Here is a 23,293-nt window from a genome sequence, read left to right on the forward strand (position 1 = left end):
GCCCCTGAAGTCAGGGAGGCCCTGCTCCCTGAGAGCCCTCTGTACCCCTCATGCTCCACAAACAACATCCCTACCTGTCCTGTTCCACCTGCCATCCAGCAGCTGCCACTCCCTCCTGGCACCCTAGGATCAAACACTGGTGCTCTGAGTGGAGTGAAGGATGGCTGCAGGGCCCAGCCATTCAGGGGGCACTTCCTCTGGCTTGGCCTCTGTGCAGAGCCCTTTACCAGAATGACCTGAATCCTCACAATAGCCTGATAGGTTGGGGAGCAGAGATCCTGTGTGTCCCTCACTGTCATTCTTTCCTCTCAGTAGCAGACTTTCCTAATTGCAGCGGGGCATATGACCATCCAGAGTAAAGACCACATTTCCAAGGCTGTCTTGCAGCCAGGTGTGGCCATGGTTGTTCAGGACAAAAGAAAGTTAGGGGCCATGTCTATAAAGGGGAAGGCCATTCTCTTCTTTCCTGGGATCCTACTTCTGTGTGGAATATGAGTGTGAGGACTGGGGCTGCAATCCAAGATGCATCTTGGGCTAGAATGGAAACCACCATTGAAGATTGTGGAGCAACTAGGTGGAAGACCACCTGCTTCATTGTGTGGGGTCTCCATAGCAGGCCTGCACTGCTGTGTTATATGGGAGAGAAATAGGCTTCTGTCTCATTAAAACCACTGTTATCTTAGGTTTCCTGGTACTTGCAGATCAACCTAATCCTCATTAATTCTGATAGATATTATTATTAAGTCCTCTTTGTAATGAGGGAACTAGACTCAGAGAAGTTAAGCAACTTTGACAAGTTTGCACAGCCATTAAGTGACAAATCAGAATCTGAAACGAGGTTGTCTGACTCCAGTGCCCTAGCTCTTGATCCAATGCTATTAAAGTTCCCTGCTCTAGGAAGATCTCCAACTCTGAACAAAGGGCTTGGAATCCTAGATTTCAGATGCTCATTCCCATGCTTTCTCCAGCCAAAGTCCTAAACCCTCTGGGGCGTCAGCAGTTGAAAATGGCTTAGCAGGAGAATAGGAAGAGAGAACAGGAGAACAGAAATTCCTTGCCAATGTCTTCTCGGTTCCCTCCCATACCTTGCTCTGTCACCAGCCCAGCCTGTGACACCAGCACTGTTTATATGCATTGGGCTTTGGGGATCATCCATCATTGTTTCCCAGGACAAATGTTACTCTGCTCTTCCAACAATGAGAGTGGTGAGGGTGCGGGCTAGGGGAGGGCTGCGATCTCTGCAAACGCTTCAGAAATCCCATCACCTTAAGTTAGTCTCCTGGAAACCCAGTCCGAGCCTTGGAATACGGTGCAGCCCTGTGGCATTTTGACATTGGATGTCATTTGCATTGTTGAAGTAACTCAGCACATTGGCATGCGTTTATCCCCTTAGGTCAGGGCAATGCTAAAGGAAGTTCATCACCTCTGCTTCTTCAGTAACTGATGTCTGATGCATCAGCCGAATGCACTTCAGGCTCATAAGCAGTTCCCCTCTGATGTACTGGCACAAAAGCTTTCACCATCTCCCCTCCCCCCATGAGTGACCAGTGTCTCAGCATTAATGCATCTGATGGCACCGAGCCTTGGTGGCCAGAGCGAGGACAGTCGCCAAGCAGGGATTGAAATCACATTTTTATTTACATTATTACTTTTCCACAGCTTGGTTTCCTGCAGGCTTTTTGATCTATTAGGCTACAGTATTTAGTCCAGACTGAATCTTTGAATTGCTTTACTTTTTCACCCAAGATCATCAAAGAACTTGATAAGCCTGTATAATTCATCAAAATATCCATCTATGGTGTTGATATATCAGGTCTAAAAGTGAAACATGTGTGCAGTGTAGAAGACAATTCGTACCTTCCTAAGTGTAGACTTTGTTGGTGATTCTTTCCTGAAGAGTAATCATTGTTATTTTAGGAAAGACCCGGAGTTTTCAGAGCTGAATGAGTCTGGATCCTTACCATAGAATGCAAGTGTGAAACCCAAACCTTCTTGTAAGGTAAACTCATATTACTGTTTACACTTGTCCATTAATAAATGTAGATTGTCTTGGATAAGACACATATTTAATCTTTATAATAGACATGAAAATAGGATTATGGATCATTGCTCTACTTTATTGTGACTACTATGTTGTATTTACCGTCAAACTTTTTTGACAGAGGCAGTAAATTTTAAGTGTTATAATCATTCTCAAAGTGCAAGCTGCCACTTCTGGTTCATAGCTTTTCTCCTCCACACATTGATAAAAGAAATGGAGACATGAGGAATCAAAGCAGAACTGGAGGGATTTGTTAGGACAGAAATTCTGATTCATTCATTATGATTCTCCCATATTGCCAGATAACCAGGAAGTAATGATCCACTGGATTTTTCTTTTGATGAATAAGATGGGCAATTTTCTAGCCCAATAGCTTAGTTTTGGAAAAGCAACCCGAAATGTACTACTAACCAAAATATTTTCTAATTTCCCTTGTGCTTTCTTCTTTGACTCACTGGTTATTTAGGAGGGTGTCAATGTCCACATATTTTTTAATTCCCCAAAGTCCTCCTGTTATTTCTCTGTATTTTCATTCCATTAGATCAGAAAACATACTTTGTGTGGTTCAATCATTTAAAACTTATTGAGACTTATTTTATGGCCTAACATATGGTGTCTCATGGAGAATTTTCTATATATATTAAGAAGCACGTGTAGTCTGTTGTTAATGGTTGAAGTGTTCCATAGACGTCTGTTAAGCCCATTTTTTTGGTAATGTTGTTCAAGTCTTCTGTTTGCTTGTTGATCTTCTGCGTAGTTGTTCTATTCTTAATTGAAAGTAGGGTCTCAAAGTCTCCAACTATTATTTTTGGGTTGTCTATTTCTCCTTCAACTTTGACAGTTTTTACTCCTATATTTTGGGGTTCTATTGTTAGGTGCCTATATGTTTGTAATTGTCATATCTTCTTAATGGATTTATCCTTTTATCATTGTGAAATGTCCTTCTTTGTCTCTGGTAACAATTTTGTATTAAAGTCCATTTTGTCTGATATTAGGATAGCCACTCCAACAATCTTTTGGTTAGTGTTTGCATGGTATAATTTTTCCCATCCTACTATGTTCAAACTATTTGTGTCTTTGAGTCTAAAGTGTCTCTCTTGTAGATAGCATATATAGTTGCATCATATTTTTTGTCCATTCTGCCAATCTCTGCCTTTTAACTGGTACTCTCAGACTCCCGAAGGAGAGAAAGCGCCTCCAGCTGGGGACGATCAGGGGAGAGCTTGTGTAAAAGTAGGATTTTAGTGGGGGATTGAAGAATGAGGACAACTCTGTGGAAAAGATCAGACTTTAAAAGCTGTTTAGACATTTTTACTTTAATTACTTAAAAAGTAAACTTTGAAGGATGGAAGAAGAAGGGTGTGGGGAAGCAGAGGTCTAACCTTGCTTTCTAAAACAGAGCTTTTATGTAATAATCGATGGATTATTTCACTGTAAAGATTTATGTTAAACTAAACAGAAGTAGTGGTAACTTTTGAACTTAGCGTCTCCAAATCAGCCTGAGATTTAAACAATTTAGATGAACACAAGTGTTATGGGCTAAATTGTGTCCTCTTCCCCTGCAAGTTCATTCGTTGAAATCCTAACAACCGGGGCTTCAGAATATGACTGTATTCGGAGATAGGACCATTAAAGAAGTAATTAAGGTAAAATGAGTTCATATGGGTGGGTGCTGATCCAATATGGCAGCTGTCCTTTTAGGAAGAGATCAGTGCAAGATGTGCACCTGCACAAGGGAAACACCATGCATGGACTCAGAGAGATGGAGGACAGCTGCGAGCCAAGGAGAGAGGCTTCAGAAGAAGCCAGACCTGCTGACTTCTAATCTTGGACTGGATCTCGGACTTCTGGCCTCCAAAACTGCGAGAAAATAAATTTCTATTGTCTCAGCCACCCACTCTGAGGTATTTTGTTATAGCAGCCCAAGCAAACTCATACAAAGGTATTACAGATGCATAAAACACTAGAACTTAGCCCAGTGTTAAAGCTGGGAAACAGATTCAGCCAGGTTGGGAAACAAGCGTTTGCTTATTCCAAATCAATATTTTCTTAAATAACAGGAAGCTCAGGGGGCGCCTGGGCAGCGCAGTCATTAAGCGGCTGCCTTTGGCTCAGGATGTGATCCCGGCGTTCTGGGATCAAGCCCCACATCAGGCTTCTCTGCAGGGAGCCTGCTTCTTTCTCTCCCACTCTCCCTGCTTGTGTTCCATCTCTCGCTGGCTGTCTCTTTGTCAAATAAATAAATAAAATCTTAAAAAAAAATAACAGGAAGCTCAGGATTATTTTCCAAACAGTTTGAGTAAGTATAACAATATGTTCAACAAATGAATCCTAACCATATTCTGACAAACAATTGCTAGGATTGCGGTCTGATTGAACTAGTTTAACTTTCTTTCCCATTGTTTGGACACTTGCAGACACACTCAGAGATCACCCTGGACTTCCCAGGTAATGTATTCGCTGTGAGTGTCAAGATCGTTTTTATAATTGGATGTCATCTTTTGTAATAGTCCATGTTCCTAGCTGCAAAGCAACCAGATTTCATTATATGCATTTAAGCAGAAGGATTTATTGAAGGATATGAGGAAACTCACAGAATTGGGGGGAGGGCTAGAGGAAAGGGAGGGAAACTCAGTTTCTGGAAGCAATATCCAAACCCTGCAGAGAGAATGGCCTGACGAGGAGACCACTAACTCTGCCTCTGCCGAGCACCTGAGATTCGCTTCTAATGCACCAACTTCTTCCTCCTGTTTTGAAGCCATTTCTGTAACAGGATCTTCTGGAAAGAAGTCTTTTCCAAGTGTCCCTGATTGGAGGACGCCTGTGTTACATGCTGTGTTCTAGCTGCAAGGGAGGTGAGTAACTTCAGCTCTAACTTCTACACTGGGAGAAACAGATATGTCAGCTAATAAAGGGAGGTCTTTTAAAAGTTGATGGGCTGGCAAGAATATGACAGATGTCAGCTGCAGGCCTGGAGTGCGCCTTTCCTACTACTGCGCTATGCTTTCTTCAATGTCTGGGCCTCTAAAATGACAGAATTCATGTTTGACAAATATAATGTGATGAACAAGGCTGACAAGTATTTTCAGTCAAATTCTTACCAAAGCTTTGTATAAGATTTCTTACAATCAACACATGTTCATTATTTGAGGAAAATATTAACGAAAACATGGAATCTCTAAGGGCAGAAATGAGATCTTGGAACATTTAATAGTGTTTGCTAATCAATGAATAAATGTTGTCATGTAAAGTACTCTTTTTTCTTAATGACAACACCAAAGCCTATTGGAACCCAAATTGTTGGATTGTGCTTCTAGCTCCTCATTTTCACACCCCCTAATGGTGTCTACCTTCTCGCTCAAGAATATAGTTTATTTGTTACTGTGGCAGCTTTGTTTCCCAACAGGAACAATGGGACCCGTGATTCTTCTTTTTTTTTTTTTTTTTATTATATTATGTTAGTCACCATACAGTACATCCCCGGTTTCCGATGTAAGGCTCGATGATTCATTAGTTGTGTATAACACCCAGTGCACCATGCAATACGTGCCCTCCTTACTACCCATCACCAGCCTATCCCATTCCCCCACTCCCCTCCCCTCTGAGGCCCTCAGTTTGTTTCTCATAGTCCATAGTCTCTCATGTTTCATTCCCCCTTCTGATTACCCCCCCTTTCTTTATCCCTTTCTTCCCCTACCGATCATCCTAGTTCTTAGGTTCCATAGATGAGAGAAATCTTATGATAGTTGTCTTTCTCTGCTTGACTTATTTCACTTAGCATTATCTCCTCCAGTGCCATCCATGTTGTAGCAAATGTTGAGAACTCATTCTTTCTGATAGCTGAGTAATATTCCATTGTATATATGGACCACAACTTCTTAATCCAGTCATCTGTTGAAGGGCATCTCGGCTCCTTCCACGATTTAGCTATTGTGGACATTGCTGCTATGAACATTGGGGTGCATATGGCCCTTCTCTTCACTACGTCTGTATCTTTGGGGTAAACACCCAGTAGTGCAATGACTGGATCATAGGGGAGCTCAATTTTTAACTTTTTAAGGGACCTCCACACTGTTTTCCAGAGTGGCTGTACCAACTTGCATTCCCACCAACAATGTAGGAGGGATCCGCTTTCTCCACATCCTCTCCAACAATTGTTGTTTCTTGCCTTGTCTATTTTTGCCATTCTAACTGGCGTAAGGTGGTATCTCAGTGTGGTTTTGATTTGAATTTCCTTGATGGCTAATGATTTTGAACATTTTTTCATGTGTCTGTTAGCCATTTGTATGTCTTCATTGGAAAAGTGTCTGTTCATATCTTCTGCCCATTTTTCGATTTGTTTATTTGTTTCTCGTGTATTGAGTTTGAGAAGTTCTTTGTAGATCTTGGATACCAGTCCTTTATCTGTAGTGTCATTTGCAAATATATTCTCCCATTCCGTGGGCTGCCTCTTAGTTTTTCTGACTGTTTCCTTGGCTGTGCAGAAACTATTAATCTTGATGAAGTCCCATAAATTCATTTTATCTTTTGTTTCTCTTGCCTTTGGGGATGTGTCATGAAAAAGGTTGCTTTGGCTGATGTCGTAGAGGTTGCTGCCTATGTTCTCCTCTAGGATTTTGATGGATTCCTGTCTCACATCGAGGTCTTTCATCCATTTGGAGTTTATTTTTGTGTATGGTGTGAGATAGTGGGACCCGTGATTCTGACAAAGGATCATGGTAATTGTTTTTGGGCACTAGAAGCAAGCTGATAGATGATGCTCAAATATTAAAATGGCCATTTTGGTGGTTGTGAGGACAAGAGAATATTTCAAGTCAGGACTCGTCCAGAAAAGTATGATATGGCCATGGTACAATGGGTATAGCATTCACTTCAAGGAGAATTTTTACAAGCATTAGTTCATTCATTCATTCATGCAGTCAATGTTCTGTTTTAACAAACACTTCTTGAGCGCCTACTATAGGCCAGACACTGAACTAGGCCCCTACGTTATGTTCCACAAAGACTTTGCAGTTCAATAGCATGAGAGGTAGGTAAGCAAAACAATGCAATTAAAGTTAGAAGTTTTAGGACAGAAATCTACAAGTGTGCTTAACCACACACTGTATTATGATTACAAAACAAAAAGTAAATATAACTCTTCCTTTCTTAAGCACAGAGTAACGACAACGAAGTCATATATTAGTATCTTGTCCCCAGAACAGTGCAGATCTCTGTTGAGAGTGTTTTGAAATCTGCTACATTTGCTCTCCTGTTTAAAGATTTAATTTCACTTTGCAAGCAGTAAAACATCAATATGCACATAAAGCCCACGAGATAGAAGATTTCACATAAATACAAAGGGAAGTAACATGACAACATTAGCTTGTGTACAGAACAGACTTAAAATGAGAATCTCTTACCTCATTTCTCATTCTCTCTCAAGCACATCTAATTGTTTGAACGAATTTCAAAACAAAACCACTTAAACTCTAAAATCTTCTGTGAAATCTTTAAGACCCCTCTTCAGAATGCCTCCTGAATTTCATTCCTTTCCCAAGGGAAGCAGGCATCACTTTGATGGTACATTATTTATTCATTTATTTATTTGTGTCTGTCTCTTGCCCTGCACTGTGCATTCTTTTCTCTCCTTGGCACCTAGGATGCAGAAGATGAGCAATCATCTCAGAATGAATGCATAGATAATGGAACAAATGAATGCACCCCTTATCAACCAGCAAAGCATGAAAAGCAGTTTCCCAGTAGGCCTGCAAGTTTAGAAATTAGGCCGCCTTGGTTGGAATCTGCCTCTGCTACTTGTTGGCTTCTGGAATTTGAGCAACTCCTATCATCTTTCTTGGCCTCAGTAGTTACATCTGTAAGATGGACATAATTAACAGAACACATCTCACACTCTTGCTGTGAGAATGAAGTGGGACAATATGTGTAAAAATACAGCACATACTCTGGAACACTGCCAGACCCATGGCCGATCCTAAGCGGTGGAAAGAGCCATCCCGATTGGTAGCTTTCCTCCAGTAGGCACCCTTGCATTTCAGGACACTGAACCTTCTGAGTGGAACAAATTTTATATCCGGCTCTTGACTGCTACTTCCTTTGCCTCATATTCCTTCATAATATAGAATCCACACCTCTGCCTGTCCCAAATCTGAGTGCATTGTTGACCTTTGAGGAGGTAGCATTTTTTCTTACTGCTGTAGCTCAAAATTCTTCTTTCTCTGACTCTTACTGCCTTGGAAGGGCATGTAATAAAAAAATGCCCCCAGCTTAATTTGAAAGCCCAGCTTCCTAATTCATCCTGAAACATAGAAATCTGATAAGCTGGCTTCATTAAATTAAGAGCCCAATGTCACTACACCACAAAGTTTGGGGAGTAGAGAAAGCATGCGCTGGTCAGGTGGGCGGTGAGGAATGGCAGAATATGCCCCCACCCGCTACCCCAAACACAAGCACACATGCTGTCTTAAAACAGCCCGAATTATTTTTTCTGTTTCTTCTCAACTAGATGCTCCTTCTGAAATTGGACCAAGTGGAAAAACACAAAGCCCTTCAGATTTGTCCAATTTTGTAACATTAAATTGGGATGAAGCGTGTGATGGGGGTGGGGGTAGTTTCATAATATAGTAAGTGGAACCTTTTAGCTTCAGTAAGTGAGTCTGACTCAGGAATGTAGGCGATTGTATCTCAAAAAAAATCAATATTAAGATGCACAATTGCTCCCCTGGTATCGAAAGAATTAGTTGATCTACATGCTAAATGACAAGCCTCTTGATAACAGGGATTATGCGACCTGCCTTTCCAGCCAGGGCTGCTGGGGACTGTCCCTTAGGTCCCTAAGGCAGAGATAATCTAATTACAACAACAAAGACCAGGTCCATTTGAGGAGAAGGCCACTGTGGGGGTGGGTGGGGGGTCGGAAGGTGATGGTGGGTGTGCGGGACCGTGTTGGGTCTTGCGTTAGCAGGGAGGGGCTCATCCAGAACAAAAGCATCTAGGTGGGGAATTGCTGGGGAGTGAGGCCCGGAGGGGAGGGAGTGACTGCAGAAAGGGTGGACAGAGGTCACCTCTAAAACATGACTTAATCTCCACTTTGGCTCCACAAACACTGCCACGCTGGCTCCCAGACTCCGGCCAGACTTGACGGAACGAGCGAGCAAGGCTCCAGACGTTCAGACACTCAGAGGCCCTCTAGCCAGTCACAGGAGAGAGAGAAGGGCCTGGGAAACACACGTGGGGCTCTGTGACCCCAGTCCTCTCCCTCCTCTGTGAATCTCCCGCCACCCCCAGGACAATAGGTTCCAAGAACGAGGACCTGATGGCACATCCACCTGACCATGGCAAGAGAGAAAAATAAGGCCGTGTGCTGCACTTTTCAGGGAAATAAGCCTCTTTCAGAGGACTGTCCTCTCTCTTGAGTTTATGTCCTGCTCATGTCTCTTGTGGCAAACAGTCCCTTTTAAAAAGTTTTGACTTTTTGAGATGACGGTGATAGTAGCTAGGAGGGTTTTTTGCTTTGGCTTTTGTCTGTGTTCAGTGCTCTTACCTGGGATGATAAGAAGTTTCCATGGGTTCCAAAAATGTTTGTCTCCGACATTTTGTCATTTGAAAAACAAAAATCTATGAGACTCTCTTTTTAGACTTCTTAGCAAAGGTTTGTTGAAATTTTACCCTCATAGTTTCTTTTATTTTATGGAGAAAAATTGACCCAAATAATCTTTGTTCCTAGTTTCTATATCCACCATATCTTATCGCTCCCAAGGTGAAAAGGTGTCTTCAGTACCCCGGAATTCTAAGGCAATGAGACATTCATTAGGTCAGTAGTTTTCCCATCTTTAAAAGCAGAAGGGCCTTTTTTATGTCATCAGGTGACTCAGAACTTCAGTGTGTCCCACGGTGTAGACTAAAGCACAGGAGCTCTGACTCTGGGGCAAGGTGGGCTCACAGTCCTTCCTTCTAGGCCTCCTCTTCAAAGTGCCCTGCCCCACCACCTGAGGGGAGCCTGAGTCCCTCACGTGTCCCTGAGCCGTGGGTGTGGGTGTGTGCAGAGAAACCCTCCGTCAGCTTGCCCGTTTCTGGCCCAGTGCAAGAGGCCTTCCTTTTCTCTCCCTGGCTTTTCATGATATGGAGGGGATGAACTGACCCATCAATTATAAATAAGCTTAAAAAAAAAAAAAAGATTTCGAACCCTAAAAAGCTGAGTGTACATGGGGCAAACTTTCCCAAGCCTGGGGCAGTGGAGATGCTGGGTGACTTAGTATGATTTGGTTGAGGGGACCTTCCTACTTATCTAGGGGAGCATAGGTTGTGGCCAGGAAAATAGCTCAAAGGTTCTGTCCATACTGTCACTCAAAGTGGGAAATGAAGGAATATTGCTGGGGCAGGTGGTGGGTGATGGAGAGGAAGGGGCTTCGATTATCTACCAGCCAGTTCTGTTAGCAAACACTGATGGTATAACCTGAAAAGAAATTAGAAAAATACGTGAGGAGGCCTTAAATAATGGTAAAAGATTCTGAATATTTATTTTATTGCCCCCAAGCTCTCATACAAATCCCCGAGTTTCTCAGAGATGGCCACTGTATAAATAATACATCAATTTAGTATTATTTTTATTCCAAATAATATGGTGGTAATTGTTGTGTTTTCTTTTTTGGTAAGAAAAACTTGTGGGTTTGTGTTAAGGGGAAGAAGTTATGAACACTTTTGGATAAAAACTAAAGCAAAAATTTTTAGGAATATTATCTATATCTGACTTCCTTGCTAAGTTCCGAGGACTAAATCTAGAAGAAATGACAGTTAACATCTGCTTAGCTTGAGTAAAGACTATACTTGGGAGGCTTAAAAATCTCTTTCTTTGACTTATTGAAATGCCAAGAATTTATATCAAACTGATTTGCTTAGGCATGCACTTGAGTTTGGTTTTTAGAAAATGCTGCTTTTGTCTGAATGTCACTATGATTGAGTTTTGAAGGAGGTTGTGCCTGATGAACGAGAAGGAAAGAATCAAAGGAGAGGGAGTCCCCAAGTCCCACTTGTTGTCTAACTGTAATAAAATATACACGTACATTTAAAACTTTAAACTATATTCGCTATTCACCTTGATTTTACTGTCAATTATTGAAAACTGATTGTGTCTCCACTATTCTTAGGTAGCTAGTTGGGGAGAAAAGACTAGCACATAGGAACTCACCCAGATCAAGACTGTGATTTATGTTTGGGTGGTCTGTCGCAACACAGTTGATATCTGTGTGGGCTGTGGTAGTCAAGAAGGCTCTGCAGAGAAATGGGTGTTGTGATTTGATTTGATGAATGGAGAGAATCAAGGACAGGAAAACACAAAAGAAGAGAGCAGGAGTAAGAAAGACAGATGTGGTTCAGTGGGAAGGTTGAGCCGGATTCTGACCCCAGCAGAGGACCTTGTTTGGGAGAGAGGAAAAATGAGGTTAGATGAGTAAAGTGGGGCCAGATTATGGTGGGTCTTCACATGCAAGTCAGTGGCTAGTGGTATTTCTCCACTCCTTTGTCCAAGAAGGACATCTCTTATCACTCATGGCACTCTACATCCTCCTCCATATCGGTCTCCAGGCAGCTACTGACAGTTGATCAGCTTTGGTCTTCAAGAAGAAATCCATTTTCTGTTCCCATCCCAGGCCTCTATCTTCAGACTTGATATTGGAAATGGGAAGTTACTGAGTGAAGAATAGATGAATAAAGAAGACATGAGTCCCCAAACCCTGGTTACCATTGATTTCAACCTTTCTTAACCTATAATTATGTTTTCAGCTGGAGCTAGGCATGATGGGGAGAACGCTGGTCTAGAAATCCAGGTCAGCCACTAACTTCTCCAGTCTGTGCCTCATTTTCCTCATCTGTAAAATGAGAGGTTTGGAATGGGTAATGGGATAAGGTCTCCTGACACTGACTTTTTAGACTCCTACAGATGCCAACAGGAAGGAAGCCCACCAAGCCTTGTTTGGGCCTCCTCTGGGGAGGAGCTGAATGGCAGTACAAACCAGGCCAGCCATGGAGGGGAAGAGGGAGCTGAGGTTCTGGCTAACCCACCCACTAAACGAATAGCTTCTGGATAACTGAGAGTCACTGTCATTAGACACTATTTGTGTTAGATGATCCATATGGTATAGAACGTGGCTTAGGCGCCTTGAGGTCTCTCAGTAGGAAGCCGATGAAAGGCCACATCTGGAAACGGATTTCTCTAAGGATCAAGCCTGGTGGAAAAAGTTTGTATATCATTGTTTGCTTCCCTCTGGAGCACCATGGCTGGTCCTCAGCTTCATGCGGCCAGTTTGGCAGATGTCCCTATCCAAAGGGACTTCACAACAAAGAAGCCTTTCTCGCTAATGATGACCTCTGCTTCTCTGGTCACCAGCTTCTTTGGCCTCTGAGGGATGCATTTGGTAGACAGGAGACACGGCAGGATACGGTCACAGCTCCATTCAAGAGGGCAGGAAAATGTGCCCCTCCTTTGGGCACAGAACGGCATGCCCTGTAGCCATGGAGCAGGTTTGAGGTCATTACCCCATTTGCCATCTCAGTATCAAAAGATCAGTTCTGGGGAGCCTGCTTGCCAGTGGCTCGGGTTACACTTCCAGAATGCAGATAAGGCTGAGAGGCTTGGAGCCATGGTATTTGAATGTCTAGCTAGGCATTTTGCAGGCCTGGATTGGCTTAATTTATTAATTTGTTAGTATTCAGGCAGGATCACAGCAAGATTCTGTGCTACTTCTTGAAATGTGCCTTTTTGCAAGCTCCCTACATGCCCATTCAGGGGCTAAGTCTTCAAGGCCCTGTCTGAAGAATTCAACAAGACAGGAATATTAGCTGTCTTTCAATTGGCTGATGTTTAAAAAGACTCTTTGACTTGATGCTTAATAAAATAAACATCCTTTGTTTACTTTCACTTTTAAAATTTATCTTGGAAGCACGTGGCTTGAGACAATAACGGGGAAAACCATGTATTCCTTACTGACATTTTGCATTTTAGGTCTGGGATGCCCAGGGGTCCCTGGCCAGAGATGAGGAGCATGATTTAAAAGGAGCCGGCCTTATTTCTCTCCTTCTCTTGAGCTGGGTTTTGTTGCATCCACTCATCCATCCATTAATCCACTTGTCTTTCCTTATTGTCCACCTGTCTGTCAATCCATCCATCCATTCATGTATCTATCCATCCATTTACTCATTCAGTTGTTTAACAAACATTGCCAGAGGGCTTCCTCTGTGCTCAGCGCTGAGTTTACCAAGGAGAACACGACAGGCCCAACCTCCACCTCCATGTCCACAAGTGCTGGGTTGGAGAGGGCCCATGTCTCGGGGGGAGCCTTGTTGGTGGACACTCTTGAAGGTGCTGGGTTGCAGGCAGCTGGTTCCCCGTAGGCAGGATCGACTCTGCCTGCATGCACACTGCTTGCTGCACAGAGTCTCTGATCTTTTAAAAACCAAGGAAAGCTTTCTTGTGGCCACGTAGCCTTTGACTCTGTCTTCAGGAATTGTATATCTAAGTTGGGGCAGAGAAGAATGAACACTGTTGGTGTCGTGTTGACCCTGCTGTCTTCCAGTGTGGTGGAGAGAGGCATGGGTTGGGAGCTGTCCAGCTGGGCACTCACTCTGACCTGCCCAAGCCCAAGATTCTCCTTCCTTCCCTCACTTGCAGATGGTAATATTTACTCTTCTGTGTCCTTGTAAGGATTGCAGGAGATAAAGTGCACCAAGTACTTAGCACAGGGCCTGGCATCCTCCAACAAACAGGAGCTTTCATTCTTATTTAACCAAAAAGTGAGTTGGGACAGAGCTCTTTTTCTTCCATGAGGGTTGCTAGTGGCTGTCAGTAACTAAGATTTGGACTTTAAGCATTTTACATTTCCTGGCAAAAATGGGTTTCCTTACCGTGCTTTCACATAATAACAAGCAATCAAGGCAGGGTTTTAAGCAAAGTAATGATTATCTTTCACATAATAACTTACAGATAGGACCCAATCATTCCGTAATGGGCATTGGCACTCTGTCTGTGTGTGTGTGTTTCTGGGTATAAAAATGGCTCACGGTGATGGGTAGTAAGGAGGGCACGTATTGCATGGTGCACTGGGTGTTATACACAACTAATGAATCATCGAGCCTTACATCGGAAACCGGGGATGTACTGTATGGTGACTAACATAATATAATAAAAAATCATTATAAAAAAAATAATAAAAAATAAATAAATAAATAAATATGGCTCAGTTCCCCTAAAAATTTTACCTAAAATAGCACCGAATTGCATCTGAATAGTTGAAAGTAGTATAGGTTCTGAGCACAAGAAGGGGGGAAAGATAAGGAAGGAGTAGAGGAGTTTTCTTTCCTTGTAGACCCATGAACTACACAGCTCTGAAAGAGAACAGGAAGGGGTGCCTGGAATCAGAGGAGACCCAGTGGTCTGTGTCTGCCATGCAGAAAAGATACAGGTGTGGCCTGCTTCAGGCAGAGAGGTCTATGCTGTTCCAGGGTCTAGTTTTTGTTCCTGCAGGGATGTAGCATTTTCCCTGAGAGGTAGACACTCCACCCCACAGCACAGATGTCAGCATGCGGACCCTCCTCCCCACCTGCACAAATGTCAGGGGCCATACGAGATGGCCTTCATTTTGTGAGAAGCCCCAAGGCCCCCAGAGGTAGAGAGGCCAGAAAGAGGCTGCATGTGGCTCCCCACGGGTCCCCAGCTGGGCAGCCAGCCCTGAGCCAGCCTTCTCCCACCACTTCAGGAGTGGCCTCCTTGACCTGCTTCTTTTTCCTTTTTTCCTTGCTTTCCTCCTGGTCCTCAAAACCCTTGAGAGTACTTAGAGTTTTACTCTGGGTGCTTCCTGCAGTGTGACTCTATTAGTTTCCCATTGTTACCGTAACAAATTACCACCAAGTGTGTGAATTAAAACAACATGCATATATTATATAGTTTCCATGGGTCAAGAATCTGGGCATGGCTTAGTTGGACCTTCTGCTTTGGGTCTCACAACCCTGCAATCAAGGTATTAACTGAGCTATATTCTCATCTGAAGCTTGACTAGGAAAGAATCCACTTCCAGGCTCATTCAGGCTGTTGGGTAGAATTCATTTCCTTGCAATTATAGGACTGAGGGACCTGACTTCTTGCTGGCTGTCAGACGAGGCCATTCTCAACTCTTAGAGGCTGCTTGCAATCCCTCCACATGGTCACTGACTTCATCAAGCCAGCAAGGAGAATCTCCAGCCAGTAGACTCCATTAGTAAGACAGTCTTTCATAATATAACATAGTCATGGGAGTGACAACCATCACCGTTGTCATATTCTGTTGGTTAGAAGCGAGTCACAGGTCCTGCCTGGACTCAAAGGGAGAGAATTACATAGGTATGAACACTAGGGGTTGAAGGTCATGGAAGCCACCTTACAGTCTGTCCACCATGGTGGACTCCATATTTTTTCATTTTTCAGAAGGTGTTTCAATGGCAAAGAACAGTTGTAAGGTCTCAGCCGCTGCCTCAAACCTAGTCCTTTCTAGATGGACTCTTCACCTATTCCTGGCTTCTCTTCTGCAGGACCTGGTCCTCAGCCTCACTTCTCATACCTTGTCCTCCATAGACAGCCTCAGCCACCCTTCCAGCACCATCGTCCTTCTGGTCACCTGCACACAAGACCTCTGACATAACCTTCAGGTCTCCCTTTCTCCCTCAGTCCTGCAGTTACCTCCAAGCCTTGTCACTATCAGTTCCTAATTATTTCTCCAATAAATCTGCTCTCCTTTCTTTTCTGAACTCAGCTTAGTCTAACTGTTCTTTCGTTGGAACTAGTACAGTAACCCCCAGCCAACTTCTCCGCCTTACTGTCACCCCCTCAAATGCTTTCTCATGTCCCCACCACCATCTCCCTCCCACATTCTTCCTTCTAGCAAATCCAAAACAATGTTTTCCTACTACACCAGGCGTGGCTCACCCTCCTCTATTTCTCCATAATGCTCTTCTCCTACCCAATCCCTGCCATTTTACCTGTGTGGTAAACTACTCATCCTTCAAAACCTAGCCAGGATCCAGCAAGCTTTTCCTGGCTACAAACAGAATAATTTACTCCCCTAACTCCATCTTTTGATTTAATATTTAAAAATAAGTTTGTTTTTGTTTTTATTGTGCTTTTGTTTTATATTCGCATACCTAAATGTACCACGCCTTGCATTTTTGACACGTTGACTGCTCTCTGCTATGATGCTTGAGGAAAGCAAGTGTCACTGATTTGTCCTCATCTTCATAGCATCAAGCACAGCAACCTGATGTATAGGAATCAATAAGTATTATTGAGCGGAACTGGTACTTTCAAAATTATTTGGCCAGCTTGGGAAATTTGTCAAATCCCACATAATATAATTACTTTTAAATTTGGTTTTAGACTTTTAACCTTCAGCATTTTAGAATTCAGTTACCTATTTAATGCAGTGTTTTTTCTACCTCCTCTCCCCTAATCTTTCCTCAGCTAGTTTTCAATGATCAATTATGATTTTAATTATTATTATGCTATATTATCAATTCAATGTTATATAATTAATTATTATATTATATATTATTAATTATTATTTTCAATTATTATGCATGCTCAATAGAGCTCAACAGGGATGAACAAACTAGCTCCATGTTTTTCAGTCAGGAGCTTTTATTGTTTCTCTTTCCAAGCACTGTCTCAATCCTGTGTCCACAGAAAGCATTCCACAATAAAGAACACACTTTTCAAAAAGGCGATCTGCTCAAAAAGCAAGCATTCAGAGATGTCCAAGTCCTGACATTTTTCTTCCCTTCTCCAAACAAGTGGGTCCCCCCAGAAAGAAAGTGTCTTTGCCTCATTGGCTCTCCATGATATCATCAACACTTGCTTTCCTTGCAGCGGCATGGCATGGTGGCCCAGGAGCACCGTCTCCACAGGAACTGCCTGGCTCCAGGGTAAGGACTGGCACCCAGGAGGGTGGGGAGGGCACACCCCGAGGCATTGTGCGTGGCAGTCTGGCTCAGCATGGATTCTGGAGCCCAACTACTCACTTCAAGTCCTAGCTCCATTATTTACACTCACGTGACCATGAGCAAGGTATTCAGCCCCACCGTGCCTCTGTTAACTCATCTGTAAGATGGGGCTAATACTAACCAGCTTCATATGGTCATTGTGAGAGTGTAATAAAATGATCACGATGCACATAAAACACTTAGAAGGGAGTGCTTCACATCCCAACATGATAAGCATTCAACAAACATTTGCTACTATCATTACTTCAGAACTTAATTTCCACTTTTTTGAAGGGAGCATCAAATGGAATTGGCTCTCCTCAGTTTCAGGATGTGAATTTTTAGAAAGGGATCAAGATGAGAAAAAGAATCAGCTGGTTTAATATGACTTTTTCTAGAGAAAAATGTTGCTAATTCTGCCCTATTTTTCTGTGTCTTTCATCTGCATCATTTTTCTTTTCTAACAAAATGGGCAGTCTATTCTGCTTCTGCTATTTCTTTTTAAAAAACCACTCTCCCAGAATCCTAAATGTTTTTCTGAATTAAAAGATCCTTTCTACCTTCTAATATTGGATTATCTCTTGATTTAGATTAGGCTCTTCAAGCATAGACTAAATCTTTCCATCAGATCCTTCCGTCTGCTGTAGAGGTTTGGTGTTTGTTTCGAACTTTTTCATTCCTGGAAAGTGTTAGGGAGGTCTTGATTGGTTGATTTGGGTTTCTCCTTCCACAAGGTCCCTTGTAGGGGAAGCTGTGGGAAGAGGTCAGGGTTGTGGAGACGTGTTTGCATCTGAGCTGAGGTGTCGGGACGAGGACACTCGGACAGTGTGCTGTGTGGCAGGAGGAGGCATGGAAGAAGACGAAAGGACACACCAGAAAAGAGTCCCTTAGAGACGGAGCCACAGAGCAGCGCTGAGAGGTGCGTGATTGAGTGCGTCGGGCCATTTCAGACACTCTCCACTCACCTCCCATTCCCAGGAGGAAGCAGCTGGGGGAAGGGGCCTAATTCTCATGGAGGACCTGATCCACCAACCTTGTGCCTGCTGCAGGACAGGGCACACTTATTGACTTCATCTCCCTCCTCAACCCTGCAAAATTCATGGTATTCTCCCTACTTCACAGATGAGGAAGTTGTGACTTTTCAAAAATTGCACTGCTACTAAGGTCCAGAAATGGGTTCAAACACAGGTCAGACAGCAGAGTCTGTATTCCTGTATGATGGACTTCTTGTAGCTGAAATAAAAGGTTTAAAGATCACGTACAGTTTGATGCAGGAGACACTCAAGCGTGGGAACATGTACATATGGTGATTCTCTTTCTGGAAGTCTTGGGACTGTCACTCTCACAGTGCACCAAGATAATTTCCTGAGTACTTGGTAGTTGTTAAAGGAGTTTAAAAAGATCTGTTAGACAACTTTTCCAAGGAAATGCCGATCAACTAAAATGATTCGAGATAAGGGTAAGCAGATGTCAAAATAGACCACCAAAGAGCCGAGAAGCCTGAGGAAATCTGGAAGGATTCTGACAAGTATGAGAAGGGGCAGGGGGACAGATTCAGATTGAGGAAGCCACAGGCTGTACCAACACCTGTCACAGAGGTATAATTGTTTATCGTCTGATCCTTTCATTTAAAGTCAGACACTCTCAAGACGTTGTATGGAAAACAACTGCTCTGTGAAAAAGAGAGAGAGAGAATATTCTTCGGTAGGTTTTCTTTATTCTTCACTTTCAGATAGTGAAAGGAAGAAATGGGGGGACAGGCTAACTTCACCCCTCATGGTGTGTGTTGCTTGATCCAGAAGCATGGGCCTAAGTGATGACGTGGAAGAGGTTGTGTGGAAATATCCCCCCCTGCATGAGCCGCACATGGATCACACAGCGGCTTCTGGGGTGAAGGGAGCATCAAGGGCCCCTCAGTTGTCAGCAGAGAACAGGAAGCCTGGAAGCTCAGAATTTCCAGGCAAATCTCTCACTCTTATATTTTAAAAAGCCTATTACATTGGTTTTAGCAACTGGCTAAGTTTAGATGATCTCTATTTTATGTGGCAGCTTTGAATCATGCATATATTTCTATTTATAATGGAGTCTATTTTTAGAATGACCAAAATGACCAAAGACACTGTGTGTCCATCATGACCAAGAAGCTAAAAGCTTATAGAAGTGTTGATATTCCTGCTCTCAAACTCACGACTGAGTTACTTAGCCCTGAGTTATTCAGGGCTCTTAGCAAAATGAAAGGGTGTTAAAAAGAATCCATCAATAAGTCCCAGGACAAAGTTTTATCAGCAAACACAATTTTGAAGTACCAACTGTCCACAAATCAGATGACAATCATAAGTTAAACTTCGATGGGATTTTTAAAGGATGTGTCAACAGAGACACAATCTATGCTGTAACCAACTTTAGTCAATTAATGACCTTGTACTACATTCATTCATTCAACATGTATTTGTTGCAATATTTTAAAATATTTAAAAATTTAAAAGTCCTCATAATACCTTCTCCCAAATTACATAAGCACTGGGACACAGCATAAATTGTTGCATTGAATTTTAAATAGATTTTCAGTGTAATTTATTGGAAAACTGGGATAATTTCATGGCCAATGTTTTGTCACCATATTACCAGCACCTAACACATATTGGGAATTCAATAAATGTGTTAAATTAAATTGAGTCTTTTTCAATTTAAGCAGTATTCATTGTGTGCTTAAATTTATGTGCACAGGCCTGCAAATACAGCCAGGAATTAATCACTTCTAAACTTTGTGTCAATGTCTTAAAAAGCTGCATTTAATTTCCAATTAAGAATATGAGAGAAAGGAAACAATTTGACTAATGAGACAGGGAATCACAGCTTTTCTTTGGTTGACCAATGGATTGTGACTTTGATTGAATTGTCTCCGCTGAATTAGTCTGTGACCTGCACAGACCAGAGACTTACTGTCCTGGAGGACTGGCTGGTGTGGAAAGAATTAATAGGGAGAACATAAAATATCTGACCTCAAACACATTTTTAAAATATGATGGTGTTGATAGTCCTTTTTGTTAAGTTTTGGCCCTGTATCTTCTCTTTATATTTTTTTTATGTTTTGAGGACAGAAATGGCCAAGTGATGATGACTCTTCATCAAAAACTCAGATTTTGCTGGCATTATACATATAGATTGCACTGTGAGCACTTCCATCTGATTCCAAATAACATACATTAAGAGGTTTGTTGTCAAGTTTCCAGAGGGAGGTTGGAGAGGAAAGGAAGCTCGTCTGTTTTAATTTGATTGATTAGTGACCTACATTCTAAATGGCCTACCTCTAAAAACGTAGGAAATTACGCCTTCTCAGGTTATATATTACCAAGAAAACAACTATGTTAGAAAGATATGAATAGTTACAAATTAATTAACCATATTAATTGAGTTGTTACTGTGTTCAGCCCGTTACTGAGCATTTTATACATTAAATCCTCACAACCACCTTCTCAGGCAGACGTTGTTCTGGTTATCTATTGCTGTTTAACCAATTACCCCAAATTCAGTGCCTTCAAAGAACTCCCCTGCCCCTCACTTTTTGTTGTTTTCTTTAAGGCCACTTCAAATGAGTTTTCATTGACCCACAACTGCAAAAATCTTGGGTGTGGATACGACGCGCCGTGGGGGAGAAGGAGCTAAAACATACAGACCATTAGTCATGGTGTTGAGCTAGTGGAGAAATGAATGCTGGAAGGACCAGGGAAGGAGGCAGGGAGAAGGGGTCCGGGAAGGCTCCCCTGCAAATGCAGAACCAAATGCTGAAGAAAAAGTGATGTTTGGCTGTAAAAGGTGAACGGAACGGGACTCCAGACAGAGAAAGAGAATGTGCAAAGTGACAAGGAAGTAAGGAGCCGAGATTTGGGACTACGCTTGAGAGGTGGTGGAGGCAGAGAGTTCTCAGAATGGACCAGAGTTCAGGGGTGGGGGCACCATTAGCCTCAGTGTCCGTGTCTGTAAAGTGACAATAACACTTGCCTTTTTCATTTGTTTTAAAATGAGAATGAGAGGGGCGCCTGGGTGGCACAGCGGTTAAGCGTCTGCCTTCGGCTCAGGATGTGATCCTGGCGTTCTGGGATCGAGCCCCACATCAGGCTCTTCCACTATGAGCCTGCTTCTTCCTCTCCCACTCCCCCTGCTTGTGTTCCCTCTCTCGCTGGCTGTCTCTGTCTCTGTTGAATAAATAAATAAAATCTTAAAAAAAAAATAAAATAAAATGAGAATGAGAGATCATGTCTTTGAAGCCCCTGGCATCTAATGAATATAGAAAAAAAAAATGACAGTTTTGTTATCCTGTAAGAGGGGCAGACGATGAATACAGCAAGAATTATGGGGTAAATTAGAGGAAGCCCTCTCTCTGGACTTACTCCTCTAAGTCCGGATCCCATATTTGCAGACTCTGTTCCATTAATAATTCCTGAAAGTAATAATGGAAATCCATTATGAAGTCCACTACAGGAGTTCAAGTGGAAATCATGCATTTGCTCATGATATTCATGCAGGCTCACTCAGCATTTCAAATGGGAGGTTTCCTGCCCTTAAAAGGGAAGAGTTTAGGAAACACTGCTGGGGACACTGTGAGAGGTATCGCACATGATTTGCATTATGGGAAAATCATTTCTGCTTTTTTGCTCCTTCGCTGAACAGCAGGGCTGCTGTATGCAGAAGTGTGGTGGGGAGGGGAAGGCACGGCCAAAAGGGATATGGGACTGTGGTGGCTGCCACATCCTCAAATGAGGGGAAAATGATGGTAGTAGAATTTTGGGTTGGTTTAGAGTTAGGAATAGACACTAGGAAAAGACATAATGTATCTTTTTTTTTTTTTTAGTCTGTTTCATTCAGTTAAATCTGTATGAGTTTTTCTTGATTCTGTAGAAACATCCTGAAACGAATTCCATCTGTCTCTCTTGCTTGTTGGTGTTGGAGAGCATTTTCTATCCTCTCGGGTGTCTGTGGGTGTTTTCATGGTAATGCTGAGAGAGACTGTCTGACTGTGCTAACCAGCTGCCATTTCACTTCCTGGACTCTTCCTAGCCCCCTCCACTCTTCTTGAATCCGTTCACTGAGGGTGATTTCCAGAATAGAGGTGCCATGGAGTCAACCCTGGAGGATGACCACACAGCTCAGAGCTCAAGCCGGAGCTGGCAGAGGCAGCTCCTGATTGTAACCCTCTCCACTTTTGCCGCAGGAAGCCCACAGCTTTGACCCAAGGAGCGAACCACCTATGGCTGCAGCTGTTCCTAGGAGATCCTTATTTGTGCACGGCGTTCGAGACCTTCAGGTGCTTTTGGCCTGCTCCTCTGAGGACTAATCATGGACAGGAGGGGAGGGTGTGCCACGATGGATAGGATAGGTGGCTAAGGGTCAATGGGCCTTTCCGTTCCAGATGTATCTTTGTTTTCCTTGAGAGTAAAAGGATAAATGCCCTTCAGGTAAACACTAAAATACTTGCTATCCAATTCATGTTCTTCCAACCTCATGCATAGAAAAAGATATTTCTTCTTTTCTTTCTCTTTCTTGCTTCTTCCCCTACTCCCGTTGTATTCATTCCCCTCCACCTTGTCCTTCTCCCTCTCTCATTCTCTCCTGTTTTGTTATCTGATTTCTCTTCTCTTAAAGAAAAAAAAGATAGCTTTGGTGGAGGACTGAGGAATGTGCTCCCCACCCTGTGTGTCTCCCCCCCGCCACAGTCATTCCTGGCTCCTTGACCTGGACTCCATTCATTTGGGCACCATTTGCAGCTGAGAGAAAACGCGGGGTAATCCTCATGTACTTAACCTTGATCCACCTGTATCAACGGCCCCACTTGTGAAGAGGCCTGAAGAGATCTGACCAGCAGATAGGGCCCCCAGCGGGCTTCAAGTCTGTACAAGCACAGCGCGCTCTAAGTGACTCCTCCCTGCGAATGGAAGCAAAGCCCCGTCACCTTCTGCCCTCCTGAAAACAGTCCAAATCACAACAGGCAAGTGGAATCAGGTAGTTTCAGTTCCTTGTTACGCACCTGTGGCAACAGCCCCTGCACGTTCGCTTGTTGCTTTCACACAGAATCGATGCTTTTCTCACTCAGGGTCGTGTGTAGATTTTGTTCTGACACGGACTCCGCTCTTCCATGTCCGTGGCCACTCAGCTTCTCACTCAGGGTCGTGTGTAGATTTTGTTCTGACACGGACTCCGCTCTTCCATGTCCGTGGCCACTCAGCTACAAACAAGTGGGGTTGAGGGTAAACC

General features: G+C 43.0%; 1 long non-coding RNA gene across 1 annotated transcript; it reads left to right on the forward strand.

The window, feature by feature from the left end:
• Positions 1–2,044: 2,044 nt before the first annotated feature.
• LOC123789570 (uncharacterized) lies at positions 2,045–18,038 on the forward strand. The gene is made up of 3 exons (XR_006778840.2): positions 2,045–4,896; positions 16,929–16,984; positions 17,776–18,038. It is a non-coding gene; the product is annotated as an uncharacterized LOC123789570 (long non-coding RNA).
• Positions 18,039–23,293: the final 5,255 nt, after the last annotated feature.

This window comes from Ursus americanus, chromosome 3 (assembly GCF_024610735.1).
Source record: "Ursus americanus isolate L20-20 chromosome 3, mUrsAme1.1.p, whole genome shotgun sequence".
Taxonomy (NCBI): domain Eukaryota; kingdom Metazoa; phylum Chordata; class Mammalia; order Carnivora; family Ursidae; genus Ursus; species Ursus americanus.